The following is a 23197-nucleotide window of genomic DNA, read 5'->3' as shown; positions in this document are numbered from 1 at the left end:
CCTGCCTATTAAAGAATGTTCACCTATCCAAGATATTCAAAAAACGAGTACATAATAAAAACATTCAAAAGGGATATCACCTCCACTCACGGGTGGTGGCGTGATGGGGTCTCAACGATAAGCTGCCGGGCGCCTGGGCCAGGGAACGAGACCTGGAATGGAGACAGCCCGTCGCCGATCGGAGTCGCCCATTAGTCCAGGCACTGACCGTGGCAGAGATCAAACCAGATGTCCAAAGCCTCATGCGGCATGCAGTGTGTAGGTCTATATCATTAGGGTTTCCTACTAGGATATGTTACAACACTCACCTAAAAACGGTTGTGAGTCAAATTAGCAGCACACACCCACAACTACATTATGACGAGCTCATACCAAGCCATAACATGCCCAGGGTCTCCTCTGTCTTCGTGATACCTCCCTTTCTGAGCAACCCTGTTCAAAAGAGACAAGAGGCTCTAGAATATGCTTCACTGAGTCACCTGTCACACAATGACTTTAAGACTGAGGCACCATCTGCCCCTCCCTAGGGGGATTTGTCGCAACTAGGAGCACCCTACCCACGTAACTCCACTTTCCCCTCCTTAGTCTTGATCAATCAGGTAGGCAGCGACCCGATAAACCATGAAGGGTTGGTTATGTAGTTACGTATTTTCTTTCCCCCCCTCCTCCCCCCACCCTCCCCGATGCCCCCGAGACTCATCAAAACAATAAACTCTCCCGAGTCTACAACTTATTGTACATACATGGGCACCATAACGATCCAACAATAATACAACCTGTTCACATTAGAACGCCGTATTTACTGCACGAGATCAGCTTTTTCGAACTGTGCACATTACCATGGCAACAGCAGAACGCTAGCCAGAGCCATTTTTTGACACACGCATGCGCGTAGTTCGCCTGTCTATCCTTCGCACATGCGCATCAACACACACTAACGCAAACACAGCTGCTCCTCGTAGACGACCGGACACGGGTATCGCCCCAATTAGTCAACGCGGGAACTACAAAAGAAACCCGGAGAGGTCCTCGTCTCCATTCCAGGTAGGAGGACGACTGGGGTAGGTGGTGAAGAGGCCACGCCGGAGCAAAACTGTGAGTAAAAACGCATTTATAGGTACTGAGGAGAGTGGCCATTTACTCAAACATAGTGTATATGACAGCTCAGACAAGTTTGGATTTATTATGAGTAAGGTTGACTAGCAGTTGCCTGTCATTTATTCCTTCTTCACAGCACTAGAAGGTGTGTACGCTCGTCCCCTAACCTATGGAGCATTATTCTCCCCGTTTTTAGGTGAGTGTTGTAACATATCCTAGTAGGAAACCCTAATGATATAGACCTACACACTGCATGCCGCATGAGGCTTTGGACATCTGGTTTGATCTCTGCCACGGTCAGTGCCTGGACTAATGGGCGACTCCGATCGGCGACGGGCTGTCTCCATTCCAGGTCTCGTTCCCTGGCCCAGGCGCCCGGCAGCTTATCGTTGAGACCCCATCACGCCACCACCCGTGAGTGGAGGTGATATCCCTTTTGAATGTTTTTATTATGTACTCGTTTTTTGAATATCTTGGATAGGTGAACATTCTTTAATAGGCAGGATGTTCTCCTTTCTCTTTCTTTCCATATTTACCTAGGCTTTTTATCCTGGAGCGACCTGACTCTCACACAGAGAGCAGTACTATCTCGAATTGTACGCCCGGATAGTAACTGAGGGTAGTACCCCTCATTCCACATTCACTTTCACCCTTTTTTGGTCCTGAGGAAGCGCCAAGGATCCTTTTTTGGACCATTGGGGCGCGAAACATGTCGACCACATGACCACACACCAGTTACCTAACGGCACATCATTTCCAATAAGGTAACACCCAACCTACGGGTTTTTTAGTATGTCAAGGGTGCTATTTACATTAAACCTTATTCCAGTAACCCTTAGACATTTTTAGGCTACCACGTCACTAACACACCCCATCACCACACATCTTTTTATTAGGACCCAAACCACACACCCGCATGCACCAAACGGCGTTTTCTCTAAAAGATCTCCGCTAAAGTGACCCTTCGGGGGACCCGTAGGGCATTGCAGCGCCGGCCCGACGAGGAGCAAACGCCCAATGATGAAGCATGACATCCTTCGGGGTGTGTGAGGGCAACAAGAGAAACTAAGGTATGCCCCCCCCACCTGATCTAAACTTATTTGGGCCTAATACTAGCCTAGGCCTTTCGTCTCTTTTATCTCTTTCCGAACTGGTCTCTTTTGCCCTTTCCCTCCTCAGGAACAGTGTCTCCATTTGAGTATTATAGATATAACACGGAGCATAGACACTGGACCATAACTAGCTCCCGGTCCCCCCCTCTTTTTTATGTATAGATAAACAAGACAATGAAACCATTGATGAATTTGTGACCAAGTTAAAAAAATTAGTCATGTTTTGTGAATTTGATAAATTCAATAATGAGGAAGCTGTCAGATTAAGGGTCATTCAAGGATGCAATTCAGTAGAATTCAGGAAGAAACATTTTGAAAAAACCTACGATTTGAAAACAATTCTATGCATGGCGCGTACTGATGCTCAAGCAAAAAAACATTCAAACAACATGGAGCAAGGAAGAGTTAAAGTATTGGAACAAGTTCATCAAATGACCAAGAAAAAGAGCAAAAGTGAAGAAAAGGATAAAGAAAAAAGGATGAAAAAACTATTAACAGAATGAAAAAACCAGCAACCTTTAGGAAGGAGAAAAGAACATGGTATAGATGTGGACAACCATTTCCACATATGAATGTATTTCCAGCCTTCGGACAACAGTGCAAAGAATGTGGAAGGATGAATCATTTTTCTGCTGCATGCAAATTCAAAAGAAAGTATAATGAAAAAATGTGGAAGCGTCAAGTGAAAGGAATTACGAAATATGTCAGGCAAATGGTAAGAGTTGATGATTCTTCCACTGATGAATTTGAACAAGAGCGATTGTATTTAATGTCAGAAGGAAATGAAGATGAAAAGATCAATCTGTTAAAAAAGGAAGATATCGATAAAACAGCCTCTGTTGACATATTAGTGGGATCTCAAAAAGTTCCTTTTGTGCTAGATTGTAGAGCAACGCGTAATATCATGTGCACAACTGAATATGATAAAATGGAAAACAAACCTCTTCTTGTTTCATCAAATGTCAAAGTTTTCCAATGGGTTGCAAAAAGCCCTATAGCATGTTTAGGGACATTTTTTAAGAAACTTTATCTTATGGAAAGGTATCTCTTAAAGAAGAAATACATGTATTGAAAGGAGAAACTGCTGGGCCATGTTTGCTAAGCAGTGTCACAGCTCAGTTAATGGAACTGTTGGGTATGACATTTCATGTGACAACAGAACAACATGTACTAAAGAAATTTCCTGTTTTAACAAAAGATCTTGGAAAATTGAAAGGAAAGACCATTTCACTGCCCATAAAAGAGAAAGTGAAGCCAGTAGCAAAGATGCACAGGAGAGTTCCAATTCACATGCAGGGTAAAGTTGAAGGGGAAACAAATTTGTTACTTAAACAGGACATAATTGAGTCAGCTACAGGCCCAACACCTTGGGTGTCTCTGATTGTTGTGGTGCCGAAAAAGGGCATGAGCCAGATTAGAATCTGTGTTGATATGAGGATACAAAATACTACAATTGAGAGAGAGAGACATCCTGGGCCTCATTTGAACGACATGATCAGTATTTTGAATGGGGCGACCATTTTCTCAAAATTGGATCTCTGTAAAGGATATCATCAATTGGAAATTGATGAGAAATCTAGATACATTACAACCTTTTCAACACATATGGGACTATTCCGTTACGAAAGACTCAATTTTGGAATATGGTCAGCTGCAGAGATTTTTCAAGAAATTATAAAAAAAATTATTAGACCAGTAAAAAATTCAATGAATTATAGTGATGATATTCTTGTTTTTGGAAAAACAAAAACTGAACATGATCAAGCACTAAGAGAAGTCTGTCAAGAGCTTATGAAAGCTGGGTTAACACTGAAGCCTGAAAAGTGTGAAATTGGTAAAACGGAATTAACGTTTTATGGTCATTTATTCTGAAGCAAAAGAATGAGACCGGGTCCAAAGAAAGTTTCATCAGTAGTGGCAATGTCTTGTCCGAAAGACATAACAGAGCTATGCTCTTTTCTAGGAATGGCTAGTTATTGTTCTCGTTATATCAAGGATTATGCTACAGTGAGTTCACCCCGAAAAAAGGACAGGGCATTCCTTTGGAATAAAGAATGCAATGATGCATTTAAGAAAATAAAAAGTGACATAGCAACAGCAGCAAGTTTGAAATATTTTTATCCAAATTTGTGCACAGAAGTTGTAGTAGATGCAAGTCCAGTGGGACTAGGTTCCTTTCTGCTTCAGTATAAACTTGGAAAAGATGCCCCAAGAGTTTTGGTCTCACATGCTAGCCGACGCCTGACGGATATAGGAAAAAAATATTCTCAACCGGAAAAGGAAAGTTTGGCGGTAATCTGGGCATGTGAGTACTATTATGATTTTTTGTTTGGAAGATCATTCGTGGTAGTAACAGATCACCAAGCTCTCACGACTATTTTTGGAAATCCGAAAGTGAAAAGACCCCTTCGGATTGAAAGATGGAGTTTGAAGTTAATGAACTATGATTTTAAAATAATACATAAACCAGGGAAAGAATATAATTCAGCTGATTACTTGTCCAGACATCCAACAGATGAGGATACAAATAAAATGAGTGATACAGAAAACCACATAAACTTCATTAAGTCAACAGTTCCTGAAGTGATCTCCGAACAAGAACTAATTCACAAATCTAATAAAGACAATACTTTAGTAGAAGTGAAAAGAATAACAAACTTGAATAAATGGAGGCATATCAATGCTTTTTTGAAATTTCAACCAGGAGTAAACAAAAGAGATGTGCTTGCATTCAAAAAAGTTTCAAGCAGAATTGACAATAGCCACTTCTGGTATTCTTATAAGAGAGAACAGAATAGTCATTCCAAGTAGCTTACAAAGACGTGTCATTAGTCTTGCGCATGGAAGTCATAGAGGGATATCAGTGACAAAAACTCTTTTAAGATAAAGAGTGTGGTTTCCAAGGCTTGACAGTCAAGTAGAAGAAATTGTGCAGTCTTGTCATTTCTGCCAGTGCACCACAAGAGAAAGAACTGTTGAAGAATTGCAGATGTCTAAATTGCCAGATGCTGTCTGGTCTGACCTAGCAGGTGATTTTTATGAACCTTTGGATTCTGGGCGTTATTTATTTGTTCTCATTGATGAATATTCTAGATTTCCAATTGTAAAAACAGTGTCATCCATTTCTTTATTTGTGGTTTTGCCTATTCTTGATGACATTTACTCAGCTTGGGGTATACCCAAAGTTTTTTAAAAAGACAATGGCCCACCTTTTAATGGAAAATAATTTACGAAATATTTTGATTATATGGGTGTGAAACATAGGAAAATTACCCCACTCTGGCCATAAGCAAATGCTATAGTGGAACGACTGATGGCCACATTAAAAAAAGTGTGCAGAGAGCAAAGTTAACAGAAATTTCTGTGAATCAAGCTGTGTGTCAAGTGTTGCGTGACTACAGGAATGCTCCTCATGGTTCGACTGGAAAGACTCCGTCAGAGCTAATGTTTGCCCTGTCTAGACAAACACGTTTACCACAAATGCCAATGAATCCTCCCAAAGAACATACACAAATTGCAAAGGGAGATGAGGCAATGAAAGAAAAGATGAAGCAGAATGCGGAACAAAGAAAGTATGTTCGCAGAGGAAGCTATGATATAGGGGATCTGATATTAGTAAGGCAAAATCAGACACGAAAGTCTATGAGCAGATTTCACCCGGAAGTGACTAAGGTGAAGGGTCCAACTGTCAGTGCTTAGAATGGGGATAAAGTGAAAACACGGAATAAGGCACATTTCAAAAAGTTTTTAAGCCCCTCAAATGAAGTGTGTAGAGAAGGGGATGGTGCCAATGTTTGTATTCCTCTTAGAAGAACAGAAGGGGTACAAAAAAGACCTCAGAGACTGATTGAACAATGTTAATGATTTATTTCTATTTCCCTATTTTTGTTATTTGTCATTTATTATTTGTTATGCCATTTGTTGTCAAGAAGGGGGAAGATGAAGTGATGCCATTAGATAGAACTGTGGCCGCGTAGCCGTGGCCACGTAGAATGTAGAAAGGGTTCTGGGGTTGTCAGTTGTTAGAGACTGGAAGTTATGAAGCAAGCGGACTGCTCCGTGTCCGTCTAATAAATAGCTTTTAATGATATTAAGGCTCCGCATCATTACATCTGAAAACAGTAAAATACAAATATTCAGCTGACACATGTTTCATGGATTACCACTTTTTCAAGGCTCTGGTGACACCAGTTTCTTGTGTACGCAATGACCTGCATACAACGACTTCTTTTCCACTGCTGTCTATCGAACTATATAGTGTAACTCTTCGTGTGCGCACCACTAGAGCAATATATTAAAGTGCTCTATGCAGCTGGTTAGATTCACACTATCTTTTTCTCTGTGTAACGCTTAAATCCTACATTTTTTTTACATCAAGAACTATTTTAGCTGTACCGGGATGCATTTTGTTGGAGCTGAGGGCATCAGCGAAGGACATTGTGTGTGCCAGGAATGCAACTATCATAGCCCCAGGTGTTCTTGCGCACCACTTGCACTAACTTAGGGCCACCCACAGAGCGGTTGTTATATGAACAGGCAGTGTTGATAATGAAAAAGCAGAAATCTCCCCCACCCAGGTAACTAACAGGTAACTAGCAGCAAAAGGCAAGAAGTAACAGCATCTTGGTGGCTGGCATCAACGAGGAGGGCGGGGATGGGCACAAGCGCAAATAAAATAAAATAAATTAATTAAATTAAACACTTACAGAGTCCTCCGCACTGAATCTCTTCTTTCGTCAACTGCAGTCCGGCCACCAGGAAACTCGCTTGACCAATCCTGGCATGGTTGCTGTCATGCTGTTAAGCAGCATGAGAGAAACTCTCTTATTGGAGAGATCAACCTTACTCGGTGCTCCACAGCGCTCTGGAGGCCTGCACATGCTCTTACCCAGCTGTCCTATGACAGCTGGGTTAGAGATGTTTCAAGTGCGCTTGTGTGGCTGGCCATCGCAAGACGGCCGGCCAAAAAGGCATTAAACGGTGCATATACAACCCATCCTCCTCCCTGCTGCTGTCACTCAGCAGGCCCCACCCCATCCTGATGCTCTGTTCGGGACGAGGGATGCAAAAATAAATGGTAATTAATTACCATTTTATGTTTTATCTCTTGGGCTTTGGGGTTATTTAAGTGGGGTGATGCTCCTCCACTGAAAGTTGGAAAAGCTTTGCATTGTATCTAGCATAGTATTTTGTACAGGAAGGGAATCCTTCCTGAACAAAACCTATGCTACACTCATACACACACCCTAGCGCTGCGGTGCTAAGGTGTGTTCGTGGCGCACAGCAGCTGAAATCAGCACCGGTGCAAGGGAAAGTGGAGGAGAGAGACATCTGTCTTAAGATATGGTGCTCTCCTGCTCCCATCCTCTCGTGCAACGCAGCCTAATTAACAGCCTGATTTAATATGGTGGGTTGTCAGTATGGTGGAGGTCGATACCTCCATAACCCTGGCCGGACTCCCATCCACCACATCCAAAGCCCTGGAGTGATCCCTCTACCTTCACAGAACCCTCTGCCACGACAACTTCGGCGAAGGCACAAACAGTTCAGTGCACATCCTCCATGTTTCTGTGAACCGAACATTCTGTTTTTCAGAAACAATCTTAAAAAGCGGGAGTCTGTTTCTAAAATACAGACAACTAATGGCCACTTTGAGGGTTCTCTTTCAGGGTATGAGGGGGTGCTCATAATTCTTTTCGGTTTTTGACCACCAGGTTTTCCCTAGTGATGATGGACAGAAATAAAGGACATTAGATCAACCAGTCTAAATAAAGTGGGCAGTCTGATGCCCTTACTCTAATGGTCCCTACTCCAACAGAGTATGTTTTCTGATGGTGGAATCAGTGGGGGCACTGCCATCAAAAACTTATGGTCTACTCACTCATAATTAAGCAGGTGGACCGAGGGTTTGGCAGAAAGGGTACTGTGTTACATTCTAAATCGGGCCCTAAATCTCACGTTGAGACCTTGGGAAGAATAAAGTTAAAACAGAGGAATATGGTTATAGGCAACACCGAGCAGAAAGAAATGCAACTTTTTCCAGTCCTTACAATTATGAGCTATGGGGCAAGGTATAATTTAAATTCTATGTTATGTTAAAAAGATTTCTAGAGCACGCAGCTACCCCTAGAAAATGGTCATCCTGGCGCTGATCACAAGTCAGACAAAGCAGTAGAGGGGAGGAGAGCAAATGTAACTTGTTTCGGGAACCTTAAATGATTTTGGATCTTTCTTAGCTTAGGCGGCATAGGGTTCCACAAGGTCAGAAATCGAAAAAATGGCCTTCCATTCTGGCTCTTATGGGGTGAGGTATTAAGGCCAGGTTCACATCTGTAGAGCGTAAAGCTTTAGTAAGCACATATAATTGCATCAAGGCAGCAAGACTGGGAGCTCCTTGCTTGTTGAGCATTTTATGAGAGCTGAATAGAGCTTTGAACTTCGTACGCTTCTCAATTGGAGACCAATGAAGCTTACCTAAAATGTTAAGAAGCCAAGCAGAATTTAGGGAGAGAGAAAAGACGTCTAGCAGCAGCATTTTCGACAACCTGCAGTCGGTTCAAAACAGATCTTTTAGTGCCTCGATAAAGAATATTGCAGTAGTCCAGGTGTGAAATAACAAAGGATTGTACAATCAGTTGAGGAACTTGTCGAGTGAAAAATATTATTATGGATTTCAAACTTCTGTTGATGCCAAAACAGTGTCCAGCTTGAGTCCTAACTTGGCTTTCAAAGGATAAAGAGTCACTTACATTACAAGTGTCAGATTCATCCTTCGATGTGCAAAGGTACAATGTCCATTTAGCACATTGGCAATTCGACAGATTCAGAGATTCAAAAGGGAAACCAATCAAAGATAAACAGCTCTGGGGAGAGGGGGCTGTCTTAAAAAAAAAAAGCTTCCTTTGGCCGATGTTCAAAATACCTGTAAAGAACTCTCCGAAGACATGCAAATGGATGTAGAACAAGTTCTTTATTAAGTTCACCAACACAGGCTCCACAGGAGGCGGAGCGCAAGGTATGTGGCTGCTGCGAGGGTCATCAGCTGTCAACTGTCAAAGTCCAACTGACAGATGATGAGTTGTGAGCCGTGGTTTTGGCGGTAAAAGGCTCAAAGTCAGACTCATCATCAGACGTTCCAAAGGGGACACTGCTATGCTTGCTGGTTATGGGAAGCTCACTGGAGGGATTTGTGGGTACAGTTCTGTCTGGATCCTTAAGGATCTGTTTGCAAACGGAGAGGGCTGAGAAGTGCCACACCCTACCGTCGCTCAAGAGAGCAGAGTTGCAAAACACCTTGCATACTAGAAGAGGCGGGAGTACCTGTCCTTGCCCTTGCTTATGTGCCCACTTCTTTTCACCTTGACTGTGTCCCCGACTCTGAGCTCAACTGGCTTGCACCCATGCTTAAGGTCGTACCTGGCCTTGCAACTGGATTGTGCTTGCACCAATCTTTCCCTTACATGGTCGGCCGACCAGTGTACACTTTTGGCAGCTTTGACCCAACCCACATTGTCTTTGAATAATGGTGTCCTACCCCGCATGAGTTCAAATGGGCTAAGGCCAGTGGTGTCGCATGGGGTTATACGATAAGCCCAAAGTGTTTTGAGAATCTCCTGTTTCCAGCTTAGGTTGTTACTGCTAGCCAACTGGACTATACCTTTAATGACCCTATTAAAGCGTTCAATGGCACCGTTGCCCGCGGATGGTACGCTGAAGTTGTCTTATGCTCTATTTGGTTTCTTTGCAAGTAACTCTTGAACACGTCAGGCATGAATTGTGGTCCATTGTCACTGACTATCTGTTTGGGGAGACCTTCTTGTGTGAACAATTCATCTAGAAATTTGACTATGCACAAGGAATCAGGTTGTTTGACGAACTTTAGTTCAGGCCATTTTGTAAAGTGGTCAATAATGACGATTACGTACCACTGCTCCATATGTTCTGGTATGGGACCCATGATGTCCACGCCAATCCTCTCCCATGGCATGGAGGGGCACGGAATGGGGTGCAGTGTTGGTCTGAAGGTGACCTGAGTTTTATCTGAGTTGAGGCAAAGCGTGCAATCCCTGACAATCCTTTCCACTGCTAAACTAATGCCTGGCCACCAGTAGTTATTTTTGACCCTGCATTTAGTTTTCCCTATACCTAAACGCCCTTCGTGGCATAAGTTAAGTATTCTCATTCTTAGATTACTGGGAGGGACAACTCTACCACCCTTCAAAAACAATCCATCTTCATGTGATAACTCATCCTTGACCTCCCAAAAGTGTTGGAAAGAGTCAGATAATCTGTTCTTGCATGACCACCCTTCAGTTAACATCTTAATAACGTGGCATAAAACAGTGTCCTTAGATTGCTCAGTTAGCCATTCCTCTTTTGAAATACCATGAAATTTCTCGTCAACGCTGGCTATACATGACTCTTCAACCTCAGATCTTTTGTCTTGGTCAGCCAACTCAACTGGCATTCTGCTTAAGAAGTCTGCCACAATGTTTTTCACACGTGGGATGTACTGAATGGTGTAATTGTAGTCGAATAAGCGCACAGATAACCTTGCCAGTCTCGGTGAAACAGTATACAGTCCTTTTGTGGCGAATACCTTAGTTAGGGGCTTGTGGTCAGTGCATAAGGTGACCCTGTTGCCCCACACAAATTGTCTAAAATGCTCCAGGGCCCACACGCATGCGAGTGCTTCACGCTCTATGACCGAGAATTTCTTCTCCGTGGGGGTCAAGGAGCGTGAAGCAAACGCTATTGTACATTCAACACCTTTAGAGTCCCTTTGAGTAAGTACAGTGCCCAGACCTTTCGAACTTGCGTCCGTGGTGACAATGTTCTCCAGTAACTGGTCTTTTTTTAAAGAACTGAAAGCATGTTGACACACATCTGTTCATTCAAACTTGTTTTTCAGTTTGAGTAGTTGCCTCAATATGTATGTTTTGCACGAAAAGTTTTTAATGAATTTCGCGTAAAATTCTAATAAACCTAAAAAGGATCGCAACTCGTCCTTGCTGCTTGGCACTGGAGCATTTTTGATGGCTTGCAGAAGTTCTCCTTTTGGGCTGATACCGTCACCAGTAATTTCGTGTCCGAGGTAGCTAACTGATTTGCAAGTGAACTTGCACTGTGCGTGCTCGGCCATCAACCCCTAGGCATTAAGGAGTTCCAACACTTAGTTGACCTTATTGTCATGATCTTCCCTCGATCTGTCCATCACACAGATATCATCCTGGAAGATTAGTATGCTAGAGACCCCATCGAAGATGTTGTGCATCAGTCTCTGAAACATCGCGGCAGCCTGGGTACCCTGGTAAACCGGAAGCACCCAAAAGGTGTGATGAAGGTGGTTAGCTTCTTCTGTCGCGATGTAGGGGCACCTGGTGGTAAGCTGATTTCAAGTCAATGGTAGAGAACCATTTTGCTTATTTTTGGGAGAGGAAACTACTCAACAACTATGTTTTGATTTAAGTCTCGTAGGTCTACACACAATCTCAATTTTCCGTTGGGTCGTTTAGCCACAACCAAAGGTGCAAACCACTCCGAAGCTTCCACTTGTTCGATGATGCTGTCTTTTAGAAGCTTGTCCAGTTGCGTTTTCACTTCGTTCTTGATGGAGAATTGCAGATTTCTTGCTTTATGTACTACAGGAATGTTATAAGGTTTTACCTTGATTCTGTGTTGGTACCCTTTCAGGGCACCCACTTTGCCACTAAAAACTCTTGGGTACTTGTTCAGCAAGGATTTGCCATAGTCATCGTCACTTTGGACTACTAAGACAGGGTCGTGTTTGCTTGGGTAAAGTATTATTCCAAGATTACCCTGGTCCATCCACCCGAGTACTGAGGGACCCACAGAGGACACATACAATTTTCCCATTGACTCTCTCCCCTTGAATGCAAAATTTTGCTTCCTGTAACCACATACGTCTATAGGGTCGCCTGTAAATGATCTGATGGTGATGTCAGCTTTATCAAGGTGCTCACCAATGCAAGGCTTAAACTTCTCTTCCCAGACTTTATTGTTGACGATAGTGTATGGGGAACCTGAGTCAGCGACTATGCTTATTTCAACCCCCCCCAATGGTCATGTTGCAGACTGGTTTCTTAGATTTGGTTGCGCTTGCTTCGCTGATTTTATCCACCTGCTCGTCGTCTATGTTAAGGACAAACATGTTGACGTCGTCTTCATCAGACGTGTCTTGATAGTTTGCATCTTCCTCTTCGACGAGTTTGACTGAACGTGGGTTTTTCCTGCGGCAGGCCTTCAGAAAGTGCCCGATGATGCCACAATAAGAGCACCTTATGCCACGAGCAGGACATTTCACGTCATCTGCCATATGGGAGGTGTTTCCGCACCTGTAACAATGCCTCTTGTTGTTACTCTGTTGTTCGTTTTATACAGGTTTTGGGCTTTTTTTGTTCCATGTCTGTTTGGGGGTGTGCTTGTATTCCGTTAATTTACTCACAGTGTCCCCCTCCTTCTTTTCTTTGTTCTCCGATAGAACTGTTTTAGCGCAACGACCTGTAAGCTCTGCTTTCCTTGCAATGTCAATAATGTTTTGTAGCGGGTATTCACCTTTGGCCCACAGACTGTCCTGGATGTTGGAATTAGACCCTTGCATGACAATTTGGTCTCTTATAAACTCATCATGTAGGCCCCCAAAGCGACAATTGATGGCTAGGTTTTTTAGTGCAGACATATAATCATCGATAGATTCTTCCTTGCCCTGTTTTCTATGGAAGAATCTATGCCTTTCCACACCCACGCAAACTGTAGGTTTGTAATAAGTATTGAGGTCATCAGTGGCATTCATAAAAACATCACCCTCATTCTCAGCTCTTATTTTGTTGTTGATGCTATTGTACACCTTAATCCCACCTGCTCCGAGACAGTGCAATAGCATTTTGTACATTTGCTCAACTTTTAGCTCTTCCTCTTCGTCAATTGTGGAAATGTAAATCATAAAATACTTTCTCCACTCTTCCCACTTTAGTATGGGTTCACCCATAGTAGGCAAGAATGATTGTGGAGGCGAAAGATTCCACAAGTACCCACTTGCCATGACTGGGTGAGATGAGTGCGCTGTGTCACTTGCCTGGAAACAGTGTGAGTATCTTGATCGTGCAGGATTTGGCTAAAGCTGTTTAACTAGCTTGTTTAAGTAAGCACCTGCAGAGTAAGCCAGCGCTACATGGGTCTTTACGGTGCTAGAATGCAAGTTGTGTCCTTTAACTTAGGGGATTTATAGGCTCTCAATATTTTAAGTTAGAAAGCGTATGTGTATGGTGGCTTGCTCTTGCAACACTTATAAACAGTACCTGAACTAGTTCGACTCCTTTTTGTTTATATGGGAGTTCGTTGGCTTCAGGTTCTTCAGCCCCAAAGTTCCGGCTGTGAGGTGATTTTTTTTTTTTAAATCAAAGATGGTGCCACGCAGACGTGTGTTACATGTCACCGTGTAGACTGGAATGCTGACTTCCTCGTTTTAAGATGTCCGCCACAGCGTATGCGCGTGTGCGCCATACGCACCTGCTTAGTGATGCTTCAGCTGTTGATGGCGTAGTATGCAGCTCACAGTCGATTGAGAACGTTGGAAGATCATTAAACTGCCAGTGAAGGTAACCGTTGTTTCGCCGTTTGTTCACCGTTGAACTGTAGCTCTGGTATGCTGACGAAATGGTGAATCTGTCTGGTGAAAGTGGACTCTTACGGCTACTTCAAAATTCACAGTTCTTGTTCAATCTTTAATTTAAAGGCTTTTCCTCCACATGTTCGGCACACTACACAAGGAGCAATTGAGTCCAAAAGTGCATCACCCTCTTGTTTTAAATTCATTCAACAGTACTTGCTCCTTTCAATTGACTTGTACACAGCTTGTAAATTTCTTCTTCCGACTGTGCTGACCTTTCACCAAGTATTCACGTAGTTAAACTTGCTGACCGACCTCAATTCTTTTGTTCCTCTGAGCGTGCAAACTCTTAACTACTTGAGCAGCTGTATTCTCGCAATTTTGTACTTGTAGATTTGTCGGCTCTTTTAGTCACAGTTTGACTGAATTTTTCAAATCTTTGCTCGAGGACGTTTTGATGGTGGGTTGTTGTGTTAGTGCTCGTCGCCAAATTCTGTAAAGAATTCTCCAAAGACATGCAAATGGATGTAGAACAAGGTCTTTATTAAATTCACAGGCTTCACAGGAGGCGGAGCGCAAGGTATGCGGCTGCTGCATGGGTCATCAGCTGTCAACTGTTAAAGCCCAACTGACAGCTGATGACAGCAACAGGTGGTACGGTGTCCACGCAGGGAAACAGAGATGCACAATACGGGAAACATCGTTTACATCGCATTCAGTACAGCGCGATGCTGTTACATTGCGGTCGTTACAACAAACGCGATGTAAACACGCGATGCCATTACAACGCAAGTCTTTACATCGACTTGCGCTAGATGGCGTGCTAACATTACAAATAGTGCAGTTTACTATCCCAACACCTTCCCTACTGTTAAGTGGACTGGAGTTGGAATAGTAAATTACGCTTTTCTAATGTTAGCACGCCATCTAGCGCAAGTCGATGTAAAGACTTGCGTTGTAATGGCATAGTGTAGTAACATCGCAGTCGTTGTAACGAATGCGATGTAACTGCATGCGTTGTAATGACTCGCGTTGTTACGTCATACATCCCACAACACATACGGTGTCCTCGCAGGGACACATGAATATAAAACACAACAATACCATGGAAGAAATCCATACTAAAGGGAACTGTGCTGCCAACTTAGCCACCGAGGCTCAGTTCATACTTTTAAAGTAGCAGTAATAACCAGATCTCAAGCCAAGTTTGACACAGGCAGTGTGGCAATGATACAAGCAACAGTGAAGGTGAAATGCCTCCGGACTGCTTTGCCTGCAAATAGCCCTACATCCTCAATCAAGATAACACTCCGAGGGTTTCATTAACTGGAGTGGGAGATAGAATAATTCCTATGAGCCTGCTAGATTAGATTTAATGTATACAGCTCACGAGGGGTTAGTGTCATCCCAGGGACGCATGCTTCAGAAAATATACCATTGACCTTATATACCTAGGCAAACTAAAAATTACGGCAACAAAAGAACAAGGCAGCGGGCCAGAAGTAAATACACCTCCCCTTTGTCCCAATAAGAGTAGGTATAAACAATCCAATTTGTACCTGTGTGCACACACTAAGAGTACCTGCTGCCCAAAGGTGCCTGCCTTGTGGTCAAAACATAATAGCGATGCAAAACAGAGGTGCGCCACACTCAAAATTTTCACAAAGAAAAGCCACATAAAAAATGTCCAAAGGTTCCATTTCTTCTTTTTCTTTGTCATATTAAAAAACAGAATTCCAAAGCTTTACAACAAAGATAGCAGACGCATTTCATCCACAGAAGTGGATTTTTTCAGGGAGTATTAATTTGTGTCGCCAAATCTTGTAAGGCCATTAGGCCGTTCAGCATCAACACCCCACCATGTAGAACCTGTAACGTGAGTGAGTAAGATTCATATCCAATTTAGAACATGCAATCCAATATAGTTCAGGCCAGTTAGCCCCTTGTAGTTGGCACCTTGAAAAGCGCCGGATGCCGCATAACCATTTCGCCTGTACAGTACATCTCAGGCGGGCATGAATACCACAGTGGCCATGCTTCAGCAAATATACTGTTGGCCTAATGTACCTAAATAAACTAAAAACTACACACTGCAATGCCAACAGATAAAATGCTCTACTGTTTCAAGAACAGTGGAGACTCCACCTACTATCTCCAATCGCCCATCCAGGGTAAATTGCCTCTACCATATTGGGCCAATCAATCCAGAAAAATGATATAGGCATATGCTCCAGATTCCTGTGGGTCTGGCTGCAAAGGAACGCTAATGCTTGAGCATACGAACCGTCATAAAAGACTTGTAGTGCCTAGTAGCAATGGACCAATTCATAACTTTCATTCAGACAAAGGTCCTGCGTTTCCCACAAAGTAGTTCAGGGATGCTATGTCTGCTCTGGAAGTATGTCTGCATTGTTCGTACCTTTTTTTGCTCTGAGATCAATAGTTGAAAAGATTGTGCCAAAGGTACGCTTAAGTAAGACATAACCACAAGGGTGTTAAGTACAGGACTGAGTTGGCTATAAAATATGTATGGAGTTCATGGAGCATTAAAGAAAATTAGGTGGTCACACTCCATAGGAGAAGCTCTTCAGAGTAACTATGTATGTACCCAATCTTGATTATTCTAGAAAGTTGGCAGAAGAAAAAGAATTTGACCTGGTCCAACATTAGAATGTCTTGCGAGCGTCCAAGCGGTCAGAGACAAGCCATCTAATATGAATAATCCGACTCTGCCACCAGCGAAGATAAGGTTTCTAAAGGTGCTAACAACTGACATGATACCAAATAAGCAAGTGTTTTTGGCCATCTTACAGACCACCCATTCCAGTTCTTGGGGAAGAATGCACACAAACTGTAATCCTACCTCCGCTGCCTGGTTTGAAACAAAACAGGAATGTGTCCACTTATCACATTGAAAAGCACTATGCAGCCGATTCTGTTCAGCAAACCCCTCTTCATATTAAAAAGACTTCGGAGTAGAGCCTTACAACCTCTCCCTACTCTGAATGAACTACCCCAAGAAGAGAGCAATCATGCTGAAATCTCGAATCCCAATCCAGGGACAGCAGAGCCTTTTCAGCTTTAAACTAAGGGGTAACTTTCATGGAAAAGAATCATGCTGTGATTTCAGCAATCCCAACAGTTTCAACTACTGCCATGATTTAAAATGAACCACCAAATGAGCCAACCAACATCAATTGAAACTATGCCTTTGTAAGAAATGACACTGTAGGGAAATGATTCTGACTTCGAATTAGATGAAATACCGATACACCCCACAGTTGTTCAACATCATCATCATTATACTACTGTGGTCCTATTTCTGCATTGCTGCTGGAGTGTTTCTCTTAATGTGGATCATTATGCTGATCATAGTGCTGTTCTTAAAAAATGGACGTTACATTCCTGAGAAAACTGAAGTTTCCTGCAGTTCAAGAACTACAAATGCATTCTTCTTCTCAAAGAGCAAGTCAGAATCATAATGCTGTGAGCATCCCAGCATATCCTGTACTAGACGGTTAATTTGGGAAAAGGTACGTTATCAGATAATGGGACCTACCAAACTTTTACTAATTCCATATGTTTTCCAAATTGGTATTTATTGGCACCTTAGACAATGAAGACCCTTATTTAAGTGCTAACAATCATAAAGAAGTGTTTCCGTTTCATTATTTTGGTCATCATTACATAGACAGAATCAGCACTCCCAGAGAAATATATAAATATATACTGTGGAAGGATTGCAGGGTTTCGCCGATAAATAGCAACACAGATTTCCAGAGGAAATTCCCTTAGTTCAACAGTATTGGCAGATCAGATGCAACAACCTTCTGGGTATTGTAAAGAAAACATTGAAAAGTATTTGGGCAACCAAGCTTTTGGCAGACCTGAGATAAGGAAACTTTATTAAAAGTATTCACAATTCCTAAAGATTTTTTTATTACAAAACTGGCAAGCAGAACACGTCTATGGGATTTAGGCCCACTAGAGTTTTAAAGAAACCTTCCATTCCAAAAGTCAATTTGACCCAGTTTTCAAAGTGGCAAAGGTAAGAAAACATTACGTATGCCAAGCCAAATGAAATGATTCAGAAATGTACTGACGTTTGGACCATGTTACAACCTGAAGGGATAAAGGGATACATACCCCATTGGGTGAATAATATTGATGTATGTATGAACCAATTTCTTTAAAAATTCCTGATCCTTTAGCTGATCCTCGAGACCTAAGGTATATTAAATATGCACTTGTAACTGTCACCACATACAGTGTGAGTAGGCAGTTCCAATGATGGTTTGCACATTCCAGCCTGGCATCGCATCTCTCCATAGTTAGTAAAACAATGGATTTTAATGACTTCTTCCTGGGTACTCACCCACCTAAAGTTACACGCTTCATATTTTTTTTCAGGCTCTGCAATCTATATCGAAATTCAGAGATATTCAGGAAAAGATACTACTAAAATAATATGAGAAATGCAAATTATGCAAACCACTGTATAAAGTTATTGATAATGGCATGCAAACACTCTCTATATTAGTGTATTGTGTAAACACTATAATGTCATCAGCCCTTGATCTTCTAAACGATTTAAATCTCCTACAGCATGGAAAGGCTCAGTAGAAAGCTATTACACAGCTAAACTGGGATGTCACTGCCCATGACTAGATTTCACGATCATGTTCGCCAGAAACACAAGTCCATGGATTGGTATAAAAATTAAACTGCACAACCCTTTCCTCAACCATGCATGAGGGTTACTGTTTTAAGTTTTCTGTTACAAACAAGACAATCCTGTATTCATAAATACAGCTGAATTTTCTAGGTAATCCACTCCTTTACGCTTCCACCATTCTGCACGAAGCTTGTAACCCTATGAAGCCAGGTCTGAGCTGTAAATTGGTAGCTGCATCTGTTCCATCCATCCCAGCTCAATGGACACTCCCGAATAACGGTTCTTACTTAATAATCACAAATGTTGCGGAATGACTTGTGCCCAACTGTATTTGTTACCTATATAAGAAATCATAAATATCTATGAGGTAAGCTTGTATCCTCTTTCCAAAAGATTGTTTGAAAATTGCTTAAAATGTTCCTTTGCCTAGAATAGATATGAATATATGCGTCTTGGTAGATGTTATGTTATGTTGATATGTAAGGCCCGGCTTATGATCCATGAGGTTAACCAGATGACGGTTAGTTAAGTTGAACAAGCTTGTTGCCATATTATTGCAGAAAGAGTTCTCCTAACATGACAAAATTAATGTTGAGATATGGGCTGCGTCAAATCTGTTAACGCTGTAATATTTTATTCACAGCGTTTCACTGAATAAACAAATTTCCACCAGGCCAGGCCCATCGGTGCCACATAATCATTCGGTGTCAGAAAACATCACAGCTAGGCAGAATCCCGAGTCAACCTTAGGTGGAATACAGCGCCTTTGGTTTTATGTGCACCCACAGTGGTTGGCCCAGGAGACAACACTTTGTTATTTCTGATGGCATCGCTCCTGGCCAGAGAATGTGGCATTGCACTACTGATGGAGCAGGTAAGAAACAACATTTTGTATACCTCCTTTAATTTGCATGAAATTAATTACGTAATCATTCTAACTTTAATTCCAATAACCTGTTTGCAGTGGAAACTTATTAATCAAATTTGCACCTTGATAAACACGAGATACATGTAGGACTAAAATGGTAACTGCGTGGCAGAACAATTAATTAATTAACTATTGTACGCAAACTAACCTAAGAAGTATTATTGCTTTAAATATTGCTACTGATAGGTAAATACTAATATATAATGGGATTAGTGAGGGTTTAAACATTATAATCTTCATTTCTATATTTTAATTACTGTTATGTCTGTTTTTGCTTAAGTTGGCATTTGGGTCTACTAGGCCGCAGTACCCAAGATGGAATCCCATAAAGCACATGCCACCATGTGAGCGCGATACTAGCTGCGCAGGTCCGCAAGGCTCGGGAGATCACCAGATGACCCAAGCTTTGACACTGTGTTCCCTGTCAAGGATAGTGACTTGTTCGTCTGCCAACAGATGAATTGGTGGGAACAGCGGAAAGGACAATAAAGAACCCGTGTAATGTAACTTTTACCCTGGAAGTGTTACTTTCGCTGCTTTTGCCTGGAAGCAAAATAATGAAACTTGTTAAATTTGTGCCTTCCTATGCCAAGTCATCATGAAAAACCAGTTTTGCCCTGGGAAACTTTTATTAACCTACAAATAACCCCGAACTGTCCCCCCGAGCTGTCCAATCAGAACATTTTCTTCTGTCACCAAATGTTTCATGTTAGTATGAAGTAAGAGGGGGAAAGGGTATATAATGCCCTCATCCACTATTGGGGTCGTCAATAGCTTCTGATCGACATGGTGTTAGGTTGTGTGAGCAGTTGGCAATTTATTTGGTTTGCTTTGGGTTTATTTGCATATGGGAAGAAACTTGCCGTGCATTCTATAGCTCGTCTGACAGTTTGATCCTTTTGCTGTGGGTCAGACAGACTGTCCTGGGAATCGTACCTGAGAATGCGGATAACTCTCTGTTTGATCAGAATTCGTCATTTTCGACAAACTGGTAATTAATTGACTGTGTTTTCTGAATTCATGCTTATTACTAAATTTTTGCTCTCTCTTTAAATAAAACTAGATTTATATTATAAGCTGTAGTGAATAAATGCAATGTAAAGAAATGTATTATTAGATAAACAAAATTTGAACTAATAAGAAATGAGTTTGTGGTTCTTTTAATTAAATACGAAAATTAAATAAATGTTTCCTAGGCGTTAATTGTGTTTTAGCAGGTCTAATTCACCATCAACCAGTCCAACTAATTGGTCCATCGACCAAGTGTTGGAGTGACTTGATGTTAAGGTCAGGATACTGAAATGTTTATGAAAATTGTATATTATGTATATAATGTAAAGCAAATTAATCCTGATAGATAATAAGGTACCCCCCATGTCTGGCGTTTTTCACCCGTGTACAGATTTGTGTGAAACTTATTGAATGTAAGAACGTGTGTTGGTGTTATGGGCCCCACCAGTGAATGAATGTGAGAATGATTTGCTGATTAAGAATCTGTGAGATAGGGTGATAGGTAAAATCTTGTTTAGATTGCGCACCATCAGATTTCTTGGTAGCAGATTGATGGTTATTATTGACCAGTTTGGTGATTAGTAATGATTATTTTGACTAGTTTAGTGTATATAAAACCACTATATTCAAAGGTTTATGTCTAACACTCTATGTTGAGTTCGTGCTGCGTTTTATGTTGCAATTGTTTTAAAGACTTCCGGTAAGTAGGAAGTTGGTTGCCCTGTATGCCGGCAGGGGGAAATGTGTGGCAAGTGAAGTCGCACAGCGCATTGTCTGATTTCAAAGTGGTACCATCGTCGTGTGTTATCTTTAGGGACATTTTCCGTGTGTGAGTGGTGAATGGATAGAGAAGGCCACCTGTAAAATTGCGGCCTTAAGAACAGGAGTCAATTGTGAGCTCTGAATACGCTTATCCCTGGGAAACTAACAGGTTTCACCTAAGCCTGTAAGAAGGGTAAGGTAGAGGGAAATGCTATCGGTGAAACAGAAAATTCTGTGGTAGGGTAGAGGTAAGCGCTGCCTACTGGTAAGTCAGAATTCTTGTGTAAATGAACAAAAAAGCTATATCTTTGTTTTAGCGAAACAGGCAATGGAGATGTTTTATGTTGTTTTGAACGGATTTTGATTGAAGAAAACGTAACAAAAGTTTGCCGATAAAATTTTGTAAAGGAGGGATCAGCAAGAGCAGGAGTAGTGAGAGAGAGGCTGATGTCAGAAAGACCGAGCTGGGATTGGTCAGCTGCAGACAGACGAAGCATTCACTTATTGGTGAGTTAGTGTGAGATGCGCTGAGAGTGAAGAATTACCAGAGTGACGTAGACGCACAGGATTGGTGCGCTAGTATGAGTCGCGCTGGGATTGGAGAATTTCACGAGTGACGTAGATGCTCAGGATTGGTGCGTTAGTGTGAGTCGTGCTAGGATTGGTCAGAATACGGAAGAAGCCGTGAAGAAGTGATTTACGAAGCTTAGTTCATTAAGAACTTTTAAAAATAAAAATGATGTACTATGATCCACTATAGAAAGAGAAAAAGTAATGGTTTGGAAAAATCAAAAGCATATTTAAAAAGGATAAGCTGATTGTAACTAGGGAAGGGCAGATACTTCCTCCACCGAAGACGCCTGCATCTTTTATGGTGGCAAAATATGGTTATCATACTTGTATTTGGTTGGAGAATTGGGAAAAGTATACCCAAAAATGATGGAGTATTAGCGTTTCCGGAAAATGATTCATTTAGTTTGGCAGTACTACGAAATTTGAGAGACAGAATGATGAGACTAGAACCAAAACCTAGACCTACCCAATTCGAGGCTTTGACTGAATGGGAAGAAGAGATGTATGAAAGGGAAAGGCATCGGGGTGGGAGAAGGCATAATTATATATTTGGTAGACATTGTGGTCAAGAAAGTCATGAGGACAGGATGAGAAGATGGCGGAATGCAAACATGACGGATGGTATGTTTCCTTTGAGAAATGCTGGAGAGATGAGTGGTAGGAAATGCACAAAAAAAAGAAATAACACAGAGTCAGCAGGTTACAGATATGGAGTGAGTGAATCAGAGGATGAAGTGGTGGAGGACATGTTTTATTAAAAAAAACCTCCATATCAACAGGATTCTGCGTTGGTGACGCCAAGTGCACCAGCAAAAGAGACTGTAATGAATACAAATTTTGAACAAATGCCACCTAATTTAGGGAAAAATAATTAATTTAAAGATTCGGAAATGTCACAACCCGTAGGAACTGCAAACGAAAATTCTGCAGAGTTAGCTAAAACTACACAGGAATTAACGGAGAAGATTAGAGAATTAACAAAGAATATGGAAGCAGTGACTGTGCATGTAACTATAGGACCAGTGATACCTGTTTTGATCAACAAAAAGATAGTGAGCATTGTTTAACAGTCCCATATAACTGTAGTATGCAAAAGGAGAAAGAAAGGAGTAGTTCAGGAGAAAATGAATGGAAGGTTACTGCAGGAATATCAGGATTAAGTACCCCTAAATATTTAACTGTAAATCAAAGTCCAGCAAGTAAAACACATATGGCAACAGAATCAGCACCAGAAACCCCAGAGGGAATAGCAGATAAAATGAGAATAGCAACAACCCCTATAGGACAAACAGCTGAAAAATTAAGTGATTGGTTAAGAAGTTTACAGAGAAAGGACACAGAACCACAACCTTTAGATGTGGCAAAATTAAAAGTGACTTTAGAAGAGTTAATTGTAGGAACAATTCCAG

At 41.7% G+C, this 23197-nt stretch overlaps 1 long non-coding RNA gene across 2 annotated transcripts in view; it reads left to right on the top strand.

Annotated features, from left to right (window-relative positions):
• LOC146810030 (uncharacterized) overlaps window positions 1-20474 on the top strand; it is a 79577-nt gene extending 59103 nt beyond the window's left edge. For both annotated transcript variants that reach the window (XR_014966540.1, XR_014966539.1), the window contains 2 exons: window positions 19158-19388; window positions 19723-20474. This is a non-coding gene — a long non-coding RNA (uncharacterized LOC146810030). The remainder of the gene's footprint in view (window positions 1-19157; window positions 19389-19722) is intronic.
• Window positions 20475-23197: the final 2723 nt, after the last annotated feature.

Source organism: Triturus cristatus, chromosome 7 (assembly GCF_964204655.1).
Source record: "Triturus cristatus chromosome 7, aTriCri1.1, whole genome shotgun sequence".
NCBI lineage: Eukaryota > Metazoa > Chordata > Amphibia > Caudata > Salamandridae > Triturus > Triturus cristatus.
The sequence above is the reverse complement of the archived record's forward strand: the minus strand, read 5'-3'. Positions and strand labels throughout refer to the sequence as shown.